Source organism: Aplysia californica, unplaced genomic scaffold, assembly GCF_000002075.1.
Source record: "Aplysia californica isolate F4 #8 unplaced genomic scaffold, AplCal3.0 scaffold00134, whole genome shotgun sequence".
Classification (NCBI taxonomy): Eukaryota; Metazoa; Mollusca; class Gastropoda; order Aplysiida; family Aplysiidae; genus Aplysia; species Aplysia californica.
In genome coordinates this window covers 1,193,112-1,203,200 of record NW_004797404.1, presented here as the reverse complement: position 1 = coordinate 1,203,200, position 10,089 = coordinate 1,193,112, and the positions used below count along the sequence as shown (strand labels likewise).

Here is a 10,089-nt window from a genome sequence, read left to right as displayed (position 1 = left end):
TTTCCACAAGCTCTTTTGCCTTCTTCTAAGATGTCATCTGGTCCTGGGGCTTTGTTCTTGGGACTGGTCTTGAGTGCCTTTTCTATTTCACTGGGAAGTATTGGTGGTTCTTTTGGATCTCCATAATATAAATATGTTGGTTGGAACTCTTCTTGTTGTCCGTGGCAAGCGTTTAGGAACGAAACCTTAACTCATCAAGAGCGAGATTGCTTTCTAGTCATTCTGCAACGCTTAAAGACGTGCTGATTTGGGGTATTTTAAAAAAGAAGCATAGCCTTGTTATTAATACTGAATGTTCAACTCTGTTTTAAAATGGCATAAAACAACATTCATACAAAAAAGTAAGATAATGTGTGTTTTTAATTTGTGTATGACGGTTCAAAATGTAGCCTACCACAACGTTACTTTTGGTCTGCTGCTGATCGGACGTATATGTCCGCTACGTCTTCAAGGAGTTAAAAGGATGAGATTCAACCTGTATTTCAAATCTAGTGTCTTTTTGGATCAGATTGTAAAAAAATTGGCTGGTCTAGGGTATTTGTAGACAGCAGTCTGCCGAGGAAGGGAGATGATTTTAATAGACCGTTGCTTCCCCCCCCCCTTCTCTCTCTCTTTCTCTCTTCCCTCTTCTTTTGAATGAAACTTTAGTATTTTGAGGTGGCAATTTTTGTTGAATGTTTGTCACACCTAGAATCTCTAACCAAGCAAGGGTTTTGAGAGACACAGGTTGTTGACACAGTGTGTTGATGTTGACCAGTTGTTGATTGGAATAACACACATGTTGTGACACTGGGCTGCAGGTAACTGCATGCTTGAAATGGTTGTTGTTGTTGTTATGAGACCCAGGTCTTGGTAGAATGTTTGTACAAGAGGTGTTCACAGCACAAATGTTGACACTTGGTTGGGAGTAAACTGTGTCTACTGACAGCTGGGTGAAAACATGTCTCAGGGCTTGTTGAAGATGGGAGGTGGCCAATGAGACCAAGAAAAGGGCAAACATAGCACCAAGCAAAATGATGGAATATCTTTCTTGATTCCTTACAGAAGTACATAATTTTAGCACTAAAATGTCCGGCACTGAAAGCTCTATATTTATTATTTATATTTAGACCGAAGACTTCTTGAACCCCCCTCGTAATTTGTACTAGAAGTACCACAGGCACCAAATAGTTCTTCACTTGTCTTGTCAGGATGTTCTATTCTTACTCCAAACTCTGCATTGATAGTTCCCTTGAAGGCTGACCCGTCATTGTCCATATGGATTGAATCACTAGGCAATACATCGATTGTTTTGAGAGCTGTGGTATTCAGGTCTACTGGGTCACCCTGACTCTTTTATGAGAGAGGTTTTGATGTTGGCGTTTATGATTTTGATGTTTTGGGGGCGTTCTGGTATTAAGGGTTTCAGCATTTCTCTGTTACTTGAAAGGTAATGTTTTTCTACCATTTGGTGGCTGTGTCGAGATTTCATCTTTCATGGATTCGTTTCTTTGGTCGTCTCTGTTAAAATCTTTCTCTTTTGGTGGTTTTTGTCTAGTGTCTTGTAGAGCTCACTCAACTCCACAACTGCAGCGTCTCTCCGCAGGTACAAAGGTTTCAGGTTTGTACGGATTTCGCAAGATGCAGTTGGAGTGGATCGCAAAGCGCATGAGATCAATCGTGCAGCTTGATTCTGAACTTTGTCAGGTGACCTCTGAGTTTGTTTGCTGCAGATTATATTTCTGTGGCATGATAACTCTAAAAGGGATCTGACTGTTCTGGGTGTTTAGTAATAATTAAGACAACAACTAGAGCTTCGTCCAACTAGGCGCTCCTTCTGTTCCTGAGAATGGAATTTCATTGGTTTGTCCCTCCTGCCCGGGCACTTATGTTCACACAGACTGATTATAACTGGGGTCTTGACTTTACATGGTTCAAGGCCAAAACAGTGCAACGTATGGTTCTGTAAGGCTTGGGGGATGAAGTCGTGTGCCAAATACCAAGGCGTGCACGTTTGCCTCTGGACACAAAATTTGCACTCCCCAGCGGCTCCAGGTCAAATTGTAGATTGATCAAGCCCAACCCTCCTCCTCCCACAACATGTCTATTTTGGCTCTGTGTGTTCTTAATTTAAGCCGTGTTATAGTGTTGATGTCAATGAGTAAGATGTCGCGTGCAGACTTGGATGGATGAAGTTTTGAGTATGATTGACTGTTACTGAAGTATTGCATGCGTACTGGGCTCTGTGTGTGCAGAAAATGAAGCAAGTGCTTTTGTATTGCATCAGTAAGTTAAGGTAGTTTTAAATTTGAATCTAATGTTTGTTCTTCGTGCAGCAATGTATCGAGTAGAGTACGTGCTGTAAATTCGATTTCGTTCTTTATTACTGGAAGTTAAGCTCATTATCAAGAGACTGGGACCCTGACATATAACAGCAGAATCTTCACATCATTTTAATCACTAATGATTCATCATGAAGGATGCACCGTTCAACCAAAACATCATCGGCAAATTTACTCAACATAAAAATCGAAGGACAATAAATCAGATTCACGCATAGGTGAGTCAATTTTCATATATTCCAGTGTGGTATTGCCACAAACAAGATTGCAATACTTTTGAATCATTTATATTGTCCTATTGTTTTGTGTGTGGGGGGGGTTTCATGTATGAGTGTTCCACTATCTTTTCAATCACATGCATCTTTTATATTTTGAATGATATCAGTGATTGGTCAAAGCAAGCCCCACCCTCTTTATGATCTATCGACACCACTGACGGTGATGTGGTGGTGACAAAGGGTGCTACCTCAGATTACAAAGTTCTATCTGCACAGTACCTAATTTTGAGAAGAAAAAAATTTTAAAAGCATGGTCAAGTGTTTTCAAATGTACAAATTTTCTAAATTGTTTTTGTAATATAATGCAAATTGAGTTGCAACAAGTGTTTTTTGTCATTTTGACTGTGATTCTTTCCAGATATAGAGTATTCCGTTTGCAGATAGAATGTTGTAATTTTCAACAAAACCTGTTGAGCTCAGAATTACAAAGTTCTGTCTGCAAAATCAAGGATCTCCAGTTTTGGCCCCGAGAGTAATTAAATACAAAGAGTAACATTATATGGGTTAGGCGTTGGGGAAGGGGAAGGGAAAGGGGTAGGGTACGAATTGTAAGATAGTTGGACAGTAGGGTAGGATAGTAATCGATGGGGCCTAAAGTGGATTATCACGAAAAAAAGCTTATGTATTTAGTTTATGTGTACCGTGGTATTTTTTTCTCTTGTTTTTTTTCTATTTACTTGTAGTTGGCCATTTCTCGCTAGTTTTACCTCTGACAGCAAAAAAGCAAACAAAACCCACCTTCTTCATTTGCGAATATCTCGACTTCTATTTAAGATAAATGGGTATTTTTCCCCACAAATAAGCTAAAAAACAACAACTTTAAGCAACTTTAAGATGATAGCAATAACCTTACTTGACCCAATGTTAGCAAGCGCCTGGCTCAAACGTATCGTAATACAATTTGTATTTTGCAGATAGACCTTATTGGTTCTGAAAAGATATTCCGGTATTCAGATAGAACTGTGTAATTATGTGGGTATCTTGATAATGACTCCGAATTACCTTACCATTTTCATAGAACAAACATAACATTTGGTTTTCTGACCTCATGGTCCAAACAACACAAACGGCCAAAAATGTCAGATACAACTTTGTAATTCTGAGGTCGTGAAATATAGCGGGAAAGGTCAAATAATAGTTCGACTTGACTTCTCACGTGATGATAGCGTCAAACTAAAAACTTGAAGATTTCTTATCAGCGCGAAAAGTAGAAATTGAGGGCAGTCAAAAAGTATTTTTTGGTTTTTGTTTTTGTAAAGTGTTTTACGGCGCTCGCAACTGCATCAAAAAGTATAAACTGTCAGTTTCCCCACTGATAATTTCACCTTTTTCCAGAAGACACCGCAAGCCAAGGTAAGCCTTTGTGTCTCTTCTCTTTCTGTTGGGCGCTCTAAGTAAAAGTTCATAGACTGTAATGTATACCAGTACTTTTTATTCCTTTTTGTTCAGCAATAAAAGATTTCTTGTTGACTGCCTTGCAAAATAACGCCTGTCCATTCGTTTATATCTCAAACGAACGCTGTTCTCATCTGCTTAGGCCCTAATTTATCCGGTTAAGCAACCAAGCCTTTCATCATCATCATCATTGCCTTTCTCACCCTGCACCAGGGTATAGGCCACGGACAAACACCCCCCACTTTTCTCTATCCTGGGCTAGCCTCTTGATGTTATTCCATGTCTTCCCACTTTTCTGTACATCAATTTCTGTGATTCTTCTCCAAGTTCCACGAGGTCTTCCCCTTGATCTCTTGCCCTGTGGGTTCCAATCCAAAACTTTCTTTGTTATGCAGCTGCCTGACTTCCTGAGAGTATGTCCAATCCATCGCCACCGCCTTCTTCCTACCTCATCTCTGACTGGGATCTGTCTTGTTTTCCTTAACACTTCCACATTGGTGACCCTGTCTGTCCATCTGATCCTCAGTAACTTTCTTAGACACCTGTTCAAGAAAACCTGGATCCTCTTTATACAAGTCTGCGATGCGTTCCATGCCTCACATCCATACAACAGGACCGACTTCACGTTTGAATTGAAAATCCTCAGCTTTGTTCGAAGTGAGATCTCTCTGGTCTTCCAAATCCTATCCAAAGATATGAAAGCAGCCTGTGCTTTTCCAATGCGGGACTTTATTTCAGCACCTGTTCCTCCCTCTCTGTCAATTATGCTCCCAAGATAACAGAAGGATTCAACATTTTCTAGGGCCTTTCCTTTTATTGTGACCTGCTCCTTTCGTTGTGCATCTGTCCTTAGTACCTTTGACTTTCCGGGGTGGATCCTCAATCCAACAGACTCCGATAGGCAGTTTAATACTGAAGTCTTTGCTTGTATCTGTTCCTGGGTGTGCGACAGAAGCGCCAAGTCGTCTGCAAAATCCAGATCGTCCAACTGTGTCCATGGTGTCCACTGTATACCATTTCTCTGTCCTCTGGTGGTTTCCTTTATCAGCCAGTCGATTGCCAATATGAAGAGGAACGGTGATAGTAAGTCTTGATGTCAAAGCTGTCCGTGAGCTGGCCATCATGTACAACCCTGCAACTTGTCCCTTCGTACATGCTTTTGATGAGGTTCACCAACTTCTGTGGGATTCCGTGGTGTCTCATTATCTTCCATAGTGTTGCTCGGTCTATACTGTCAAAGGCCTTCTCGTAGTCAAGGAAGTTGACAATCAGCTGGGAGTTCCACTCCAGGGACTGTTCCACAATAATCCTCAGCGTGGCAATCTGGTCGGTGGTTGAGTGATTTTTCCGGAAACCGGCCTGTTCATCCCGTAGTCTTGGATCCGTTCCTGTCTTGATTCTTTCCAGAACGATTCTGTTGAAGACCTTACCTGGTATTGAGAGGAGTGTGATCCCTCTATAGTTGCTGCAGTTGCTGAGATCCCCCTTTTTTGGAAGCTTCACGAGGTGTCCTTCTTTCCAATCCTTTGGGAACTTGCTCTCATTCCAGTTCCTGGTAAACAGTGGGAGTAGGATGTCTGCCGTCACATTGGCATCTGCTTTTAGGGCTTCAGGTGGAATCTGGTCAGGACCGGCCGCTTTACCTTTGTTCAGATTCTTAATGGCATCCAAAATCTCTTGTTTTGATGGAGCATCACAGCAGATAGGTAACTCATTTCTTGCTGGCAGTATGTTTGGTGGGTTACTCGGTGATGGTCTGTTCAGGAGACTGTTGAAATGCTCTACCCATCGCTTAGACTGAGCTTCCTTTCCAAAAATGCTTTTCCCGTCTTGGTCCTTTACAGGTACTTCAGGTTTCCCATATTTCCAGCAAGTGTCCTTGTGGTCTGGTAAAGGATTCGCATGTGTCCTCCTACCGCTGCTTCCTCTGCCTTCTCTGCTAGCCTGTTTATGTATTCCTCCTTGTCTTTTCTTATTGATTTCTTGACATCTTTAGCTGTTGTCCTGTACTGCTCCAATACTTCCGCTTTTGCTCCTCTTGTTCTACTTGCATTCGCTTCTGCCTTCAGTTGTCTTCTTATCCTAATTAGATCCAATGAGTGTTGGCTAATCCATTCCTTGTGCTCCCATTTCTTCCCACCGAGTACTTCTTGACATGTTGATGTAAAGACTTCTTTGACCTTGGTCCAGTGTGTATCCACCTCCGTGTCCTCCCCGTCAAGATCAGTCAGAGGTTGAAATCTGTTCCTCAGCAGCAGTTGAAACTCTTCTTTCTTGTGTCCGTCCAAGAGACTTACTTGGAACTTGGTTCTTTTGATTCCTGTGCTGGTTCCGTGCTTTTTGAGTCGTAGCTTCAGTTTTGCCAACAGCAGATGATGGTCCGATCCAACATCTGCCCCTCTCTGTACTTTGACATCTTCCATTGAACGCCTGAACTTACGAGAGATACAAATATGATCCATCTGGTTCTCCGTCACTCCATCTGGCGAAACCCATGTGACCTTGTGGATCCTCTTGTGGGGAAAAACAGAGCCTCCAATAACAAAACTGTTGAAAGCACATATATTTGCGAATCGCTCCCCGTTCTCATTCATTTGTCCCAAGCCATGTTGTCCCATAATTCTTTCATATCCAACGTTGTCCTGACCAATCTTGGCATTGGCATCTCCCATTATGATGTTGACATCCTTCCTTGGTAGTTTGTCGATGACCCCCTGGAGCTGGCTGTAAAAGGCATCCTTGTCTTCCTCTGAAGCATCATTTGTTGGGGCATAGATCTGTACTATATTCATGTTGATGTTCTTGCTCCTTGTAGTGAATGAAGCCATGATGATCCTTTCCCCGTGTGGTTCCCATCCTCTAAGTGACTTCTGTGCATACTTACTCAAAATGATTCCCACTCCCTCCGCATGGTACTTATCTTCCCTCCCTGAATACAATACTTGTTCCATCGAGCTGAGCTGCTTCTGTCCAGACTGTATCCAGTGTGTTTCGCTGACTCCTAGTATGTGCAGCCTGTATCTCTTCATCTCTTGTACTACTTGAAAACTCTTTCCTGCTTCATACAAGGTGCGAACATTCCACGACGCAATCCGGAGAGACTTGTTCGACAGAGAAGGTTTCGGGTCAGAAGAGTCCTTTCGGCTTTGTCCGCTGTCCTTCATTGTTCCTGCTGATACAGAAGCTCCTCCGTCTCCCAAGATCGAAAAATAAAAAGCTGTGTTTGTCCGTGTTTCTGTAACTTACTGTTTTTTACTGGGTTGGGTAGTTGGCCCTCCGCAAACTGGCACTTTTCGGGCGACCAGACCTATGCACTTTTAGTCGCCTCTTACGACACGCAGTATTACGGCAGGTGTATTCTTTGCTCCCCCATAGTAAAACTACGGGCCCCCCACCAGCAGGGGAGAAACCAAGCCTTTCACTTGTCCATATTATCCCTCAGCTCTAGCTGCTAACAAAACAATTTTAAAGCTAGACATCATCTATAAGTTCGTAGGGTTTTGTAAATCCATGCTTTAACTTCTAAAAAACAGAATAAGAATTTGCTTACCCACCAAAAGAAAACTCCTGAACAATATTACAATTGTTGTATCCGTTTACAATCTAGAAATTGCTCTGAAGTAGGCAATAACACTGATCATTTTTTAATCTATTGAAAGGGAAATACTAGGAAATGTAGCAGGGTAGTTTTTACGCTACCTGATTACTTACTTTACTTTAATATTTCTTCCTCTGTTGCCGTTAAGCGCCGAGGGGAGATGCAGTTGTTTTTGGGGGGGTAGGCCAGCTCCGCAACTTTTTCAGTTGGGATATTATGATTTCTCATGGGCTACCCATTTATGGCTATAAAATACCCTTTTTTACCGAAAGTTAGCAAGAATAAACACAATCGTTGGTTGTTGTTTTTGGGGTCTTTTTTTACATTTAGAGTAAATACAGGAGAGAATGTACGAAATTTACCCAATGTTGTTGTTTTTTGCCAATAGCATCAAGTTCATTTCAACCAAAACTGGATGAAACACAAAAACATTGCAACTTCTAACAAATCAATCATGTTGAACTCTGTGACCATTCATTTGCAAGCTTTCGATTTGAAAGGTGTTTTCCGAAATTTGTTTTGCAAAATACAAGGGCTACTTTACATGTATTGGGTATGGCTTCATTCCGCTGGAACCAGCCCTAAACAGCATAACGTCAATTCCTCCCTAAACTTCTCCTAAACTTTTCAGCACAGTGAGATACCCACCTGATTTAACTGCCCTTTTATTTACTGTTATAGGCATGATAACAGAACATGCCGATCAGGCCTAAGCAGCTGAATGCTTTTAAGGCGTAAAATGTTGCATTTTACCTAATTTTGGTTAACAGTCTTAAGATTAAACGTTTATCAAATACTTTGATTGATTTTTAAAAATATTTACAAACAGAGTGTCCTCATGGCTAAATTTTATTTGCTCGATATTTTGTTGAAATCAGTGCAAAGATTTTCGAGGTTTGCATTTTAAGTGGGTCCTCTTTTTTAACACCTCTTATCTGTTTCCCTCAGATTTAAAAAGGAATAAAAATGCATTACAGAAATTTGTGTTTATAGTGAGAATCCAGAAGGGTAACAGTAAAAAAGTTATGCTTTTGTCTCCAGATGATCAAGCTCGCAATTTTTGCCCTCGCTGTTGCCGTGGCTTCGGCCTACACCGACGCCAACTGGCTCATCTTTAAAGCAAAGCATAACAAGGACTACAGGTACTTTGTAAAAGAAAACATTTTTTCTTCCTACTTTACAAACGACTGTTTAAATCTGCTAGCATATAACCTCATTTGATAATTTATACTGTGACTTGGTCGCTAAGATTGACTCCTGATTGAATTTCAAAGGGTAACAACGCCAGCTCAAGACATCAGGATAGTGCACCTAAGAAACCGTTCCAGGACAGCTGCTCAAACCACTGGACAATGCTATTATAGACTTTTACCTGTCAGCCAGCATACTTTTCTTCGCCAACTGAAAAAATTATGGATTACAGTTAAGATACCTGCACAGCGAAAACATTTACAATCAAGTCACCGCCGGACTAGGACGAACTACAACGCAGATGGATTCAGAAAATATTGAGCACTGTCATCGTCTAGAACGAGTCTCGATTCAAGCTAAAATGCAGGAGACTAAATGAGCACTAAAACACAATGTTTTTCTACAACACAATAAGTCCTTGACATTCCAACAGGGCAATACGCCCGTCCTCTTTGCACTTCACCTCAAACGTTTGTTTTCTTAAATCCAGAATAACGTCACTGTAGTGTGCTATGGGCCTGCCCTTCCATCAGATTAAATTTAATTGAGCACCCATGGTACAGGATTGACAGTTTTGTTTCTGACATAAAAACAGTCCCAGAACCATTTGACAAAGTTGCAGTAATCCCCCCACTAGGGCCTGGACGAACGTTTTGTAGGTTGGCTTTCGCAGACTCTTGTAGTCCATGTGCAGGATCCGCACTACCGTGTCGAGTACACAGGGGGAGCTCATTGCATTTTGATGTGTGGCTTTTAGAATCTACCCCTGCTATTAAACTTCATTCGCTAAAGAAACAGTTGTGCTGGAAAATAACCAATGTTTTTCGATATAGCTGCTAAATACATCAATATTTTAATGTAGTACTAAAAAGGGTTATCTTTTATTTATATGAAAGACCACTCGATCGAACTTAAAGGTGGCACATTAAATTTCTGATCGACAGTATACATGTAGCCCTTGTACAGCTTAATCCTTTGATGCTACAAGGTGCCCACCAAGCTATACCTCTTTACTGATTTTAAAAGTACTGCCACTGCGTATTTGTTGCTAAAAGATCTGTCAGTCACAGCTTACTCGTGACCAGTCATTTCTTGCCTTGTGTTCAAAGTTACAATGACTCTAGACCATTTTGTGTTGTTCATTACCAAAGGGGATTCTGAACAAACTTGATAAAGATGCTGTCGGTGACAGAAACGAAGAAATACGCAAGCATCTACTTTCTTAAGGGTGTTATAAGCAAAGTTGCGTTGGCAAAAATAATTGTTGTTATTTCACATCTGTCTCTCTCTCTCTCTCTCTCTCTCT

At 41.2% G+C, this 10,089-nt stretch overlaps 1 pseudogene; it reads left to right on the top strand.

The window, feature by feature from the left end:
• The first annotated feature begins 8,633 nt into the window (after positions 1-8,633).
• Positions 8,634-10,089, top strand: part of LOC106011515 — an 11,285-nt pseudogene continuing 9,829 nt past the window's right edge.